We start from the raw sequence: 5,787 nt of genomic DNA, 5'->3' as shown, positions 1-5,787 counted from the left end.
ACATATGAATATGTTTTTTCACCTGAATCAGTATATGATTATTAAAAGAAAAAACAAATATGCAAGTCTGTATGTTATTCATATGTAAATAACATATAAAAATTATATATATTTGTGAAAACACCTTGTAATATTCATATGTGAATATATTGTGTAATATTCATGAGTGAATATATCATCTAATATTCACAAGTGAATATACTATGTAATTCTCACATTTGATATACCATGTAATACTATGTAATATTCACATATGAAAATATCATATAATATTCATAAGTGAATATATAATCTAATATTCACAAGTGAATAAACTATGTAATATTCACAAGTAAATGCATCGTCTAATATTTAAATATTAATATAATATGTTTATTATATGTTATATTCATATATGAATGATACTTAAATTGTAAAAAAAAAAATCATAGTTTTTATTCATAAATGAATAACGAATGTAATGTAGTAAAAACCTGATTTATTTTTATTCACTTATGAATAACAATAACTGAAAATATAAAAAAAAAATTATTTTATCGTAAAACTATATCAATATGGATGTCTATTTGTAGAGAATAAAAAATCATGAATTTTGGTATATTTAAAATCATTTTTCGATAAAAATAGCTTCTGAAAAATAAAAAAAAAACGAAAAAAACTATGTTTTTGTATGTATTAAGGTAATGATTAGCATAGTTTAAGGAAACATGTTTTTTTGGAAAACACATGTCTATTCCTTTTCCATTTCCGCTGGTACGACGGAGGTTTTTGCAGCAAAAATAAATGAGTGGCTGAGAATGATTCCCCCATTCTCAACCTTTTTTATCTTCTCAATTGAACTCACATCTCTCTCTCTCTCTCTCTCTCTCTCTCTATATATATATATATATATATATATATATATATATATATATATATATATATATATATATATATAGGGTTAGGTTATATTGTTCTAACAATCTATTGTTTGCATGTAGGATTGATTTTGGACCAATCATTTTATTTATTTTAAGAAAGTAATTAATGCATATTAGATGTTAAAGATATAACAAGCATTAATTATAACATCAGCATTTAATATGCATTAATTACTTTCTTAAAATAACTAAAATAATTGGTCCATAATGAATCCTACAAGCACACAATAGATAGTAAAAACATTTGAACCTAACTCTCTCTCTCTCTCTATATATATATATATATATATATATATATATATATATATATATATATATATATATATATATATATATATATATACGAGTAGGATCAAATGAGAACACTTAAAAAATTGAGAACGCGAGAATGAATCTGAACCATCTAAATATTCGGATATGAAGCTATTATCAAACGGGTCATTTATGTAAATTCTAAAACTATAGGTACTAAAATGTAACTCGTAAAAGGTCATAAGGCTATAATGGTAATTGCAACTTTAACCCGTTCCTATAATTTCTCAATCTCTTTCATGTTTCTGTTCAAATTACTTGCCCTCCTATTCATCTCTTTCTCGTTCTCTCTCTCTCCCTCTCTCTCTCTCTCTCTCTCTCCCCTTAGGGTTGAATCAATAAACCGCCTCCATCATTTGTATTCCATGATTTCTTCCTGTTCGCACCATCACCTTTCGCAACCCGCAACCCTAATCAGACCATTACAATTCACAAACTCAAGCATTTATGGTTTAGTCCGTTTTTCTAGGCGAACATTGTTTCTGGTCCAACCGCCGATTTGGGATTGTGTGCTTTGCGTCGTGCATTTAGAGGAAGGGAATAGAGACGAGCGAGAGAAAGGGAGTGACGAGAAGGAAGCCTTCAATCCACCTTGGGCTACGATGAACTCAACAATACCAATTCACTCTTGATGTCGTTGTAGTCGATTGACAAGGAAGGAAAAAAAGGATCATGAAGGGGGGTACAAGTTTGGCGATGCAAAAGGGGGGGGGGAAGGGGGGGGGGGGGATTTTGACAGGATTTCCTATGAAATTGAACCTATAAATCAACAATTGGTAAGTTTTGATTCTTCTTTCTGTTGTGTACGTAGGTCAAATTCCAGCAAACTGAATTACAATATTGATATTAAATTGCTTTCCAATGATATTAAATTGGGACTCAGATTCATCATTGTTGAAGACAGATGAAATCCTTCCTTCTTTTTTGTTGTTTTGTGTTGAGAGAATTTCTTCTCTAAATTGTCATAGTATCCCTAGATATGTACTTGGAAGCTCTTCAAATTACACTTGGACATCCATCTTAAACAACACAGAAAGATGAAATTATTCTGCCTTCAATCAGGATAAGCATTAGGCGACATCTGCGTATTTTGAACTTCAAAAGAAATTTGCTTTTACACTTGGTTTATTTTTCCAGAACAAGCATTTGGTCATGCCTATTCATTTATTATATGGAGTCATTATGTTACTTTGACTAGAAAAAAAAGGGTTCACGTATTCTGGAAAATAGGATACATTTTTTGTTACTTTGATTGTGGTGATTTCTTCCCTCTCCTTTCCTTTTTCCAGAGCTACTGCCCAAGTATTTGCTTTTTTCTTTTCATTACATTTTTCTCTATACATCTCATGTTGATTAACTGATAGGATTATGTGTGCCTCTCCTTTTGAGTTGTTTTTATTTGGTTATTACTTTTTTAATCTAGTTCATGTCTTTTCTATAATGAATCATTTTTATACCCGATTGAGTTTGTTGCAAATATGATTTTCTTTGAACGACATAATTTCTTATTGTTTTTCGTCTCTAGTCAAATCAATTATTTGGTTGTGAACTAGAAATATAAATAGTTATTTTATCTACCAATGTTTGTAATTTTGGAAGTAAGTTGTTGGTGTGTCCAACTCTCTTAGTTGATTCTTTAAATTTGGAGCTAACTTTGGTCTTATATTTACAATATATCTTATTTAATGAGCTTGGTGTATTCAGTTATAATTAACGGTATACATTCATGTATGAATATAATTATAATTATAGCAATCATATGTAATTCATAATTTGTTCATGCCTATTCATTTATGACATGAAGTCATTTGAGTTTTTCTGTATCTTTTTGATGTTGATAAATGTTATTGGTGTTTGTCTTTTTTATTTAATGATGTGCAGAAAAAATCAAAATGTTTCTACAATGCAATTTTGGAGTGCTAATATACAACCAAACACAACAAAATGGAAAAGATATTGACTTATTCATTTATAATTATAGAATAATAGTATTTGTATTCTAACTTTTGTTTATGTTTTATTCATTTGTGATAATTAGAAATAGATAAGTATTACAATATATTTTTTTTGTTATTATTTATGAATAAATGTAAAATCTATGTATATATTTAATGTGTTTTATTCGTTCATTATTATAGTTGTATGACAATTTTTAATCTATAAATTGTGTTTTATTAATTTATCAATATAACTTAATTCATTTATTTATTCAAGATAATTATCAGATTCAAATATGATTTACAAATATGTTTTATTCATGTATGACTACAAATATTTGGATAAAATGATTAATTCGTCAATCTTTTGATGTAGTTGGTAAAAATAAACATAAAACAAAAAAAACGTTTTTTTAAATTATGTTAAAAATGTTTTTTATCATTTTATTGATTTTGTTAATTAAAAATAGAATATAAGCATTCCTAATAATTAGGTTTTAAAAATCTATTAATCATATTAAATCTCATGATTTTAGGAATTAATTAATTGCCCATCAATTTTCCATATTTAATTATATTGTAAAATTCTTTTCATGCCCTTATAAAATGATTGGTTTACAACTGTTCTCGCGTTCTCAACATTTTTGGTGTTCTCATTTAATCATTTCTCTCTCTCTCTCTCTCTTTCTCTCTCTCTCTCTCTCTCTCTCTCTCTCTCTCTCTCTATATATATATATATATATATATATATATATATATATATATATATATATATATATATATATATATATATATATATATAGGGAAGAACTTCAACATATGATTTGGGGGGGGGGGGGGGGGGCGCGAAAATATAAAATGTATAAAAATCGGTGAGAAGGGGGCCACTGTCAAAATTTTATATTTTTTGGTGTAATATATATAAAATGAAAGTATAGGAGACTATTTGTAACAAAAAAATCAGGGGGGCCACAACCCCGCCCCAACCTCGCCCTAATAAAGCTTTGCCCATGTGTGTGTGTGTGTGTGTATATATATATATATATATGTGGTTAGGTTAGTGTGTTCTAACTATTTATTGTGTGCATGTACGATTGATTGTAGTGAATAATAACTTTATTTTTTAAATCATAAGTATACACAAATTAGAAACTCTTTTGTTGTTGTGAACATTTCAAATGAATTTGATCTAAGTAAATTTCCCGCGTTGTGCATAATAGGATTATATATATATATATATATATATATATATATATATATATATATATATATATATATATATATATATATTGGGTTCAACAATGAACCATTTTAAACCATAGAACCAAGGAACCAATCTTTTTTCAACTTTTAGAGCGAATTTTTCATAAAAAAAAATTAAAAATATAGATATTCATAACTTTTTATCCTCCATCCATTGATATCAAATTTGATGAAAAAATGATATGTTCAGATTCACATTGTGAATTTGTACAGATTCATCATGTGAAATCTGTGCAGATTCATACTTTGAATCTATGCAGATTCATATTGTGAATTTGTGCAGATTATACAATAAATTTATACAAAATTAATGATTTATAGTGCAGATTCAATGTGAATCCGAACAGATAAAAAAAGTAGAAGAAAAAATTATCGAATTTGATATCAACGGAAAGAAGATAGAAAGTTAAGAATTTCTACAATTTTAGATTTTTTTCGATAAATAATAAGATCTAAAACTTGAAAAAATAATGATTTCTTGGTTCTATGGTTTAAAATGGTTCCTTGTTGAACTTTTGCCTATATATATATATATATATATATATATATATATATATATATATATATATATATATATATATATATATATATATATATATGCTTATGTTATTTTGTTTTTACTAAGTATTGTGTCTCAGAATGCACAGATCTGGATCACCGGATGAAATTAATCAATGGACATGATTTGAGAGTGTATGATATTACAATGGGGTAACATGTACCACATAATCACACAATTTTTATCAAAAGGGTATTTTGGACAATTAACTACATTTATAAAAGGAAATTTTTGGATTTTTAGGGATGATTAATTCTCCTAATTTAAAAAAAATATGAATTTTTTAATTAATTCAATTTTAATTCTAACGTAATTTGTAAACATAACCGATTTTATTCTCTCAGGATATTTTTTGTTAGAATGATGTTTTTTCAGAATTTTATTCTAATAGAATATTATTGAAGATAAACAAAATTCTTGAATCAGATGTTGAAAAATAACAAACATTCTAATATATTCTTATACATCTGACCTTAAATACAATTCATACATATTCTTACAGACTAAAATCCTTATACATTTTAATATAGTTATACATATTCTAAAAGAGTATCAACAAAAATGATTAAAATTCTTAAAAAATAACAACATTCTTAAATTGTGTGTATGATCAAACTTTATTCATTCTTCAAGTTATTCGTATTAGGTCTTCAACGCCTTCTTCCAGCCATTCCTATCACAAATACAACAGAAACTAATAATTGTTAAAAACATGTTACTTGTAATTAACTATCAATTAATATATTCTGGTATAATACATAGAATATGACAAAATACATATAATACATTCTGGCAG

Source organism: Lactuca sativa, chromosome 1 (genome assembly GCF_002870075.4).
Source record: "Lactuca sativa cultivar Salinas chromosome 1, Lsat_Salinas_v11, whole genome shotgun sequence".
NCBI lineage: Eukaryota > Viridiplantae > Streptophyta > Magnoliopsida > Asterales > Asteraceae > Lactuca > Lactuca sativa.
The sequence above is the reverse complement of the archived record's forward strand: the minus strand, read 5'-3'. Positions refer to the sequence as shown.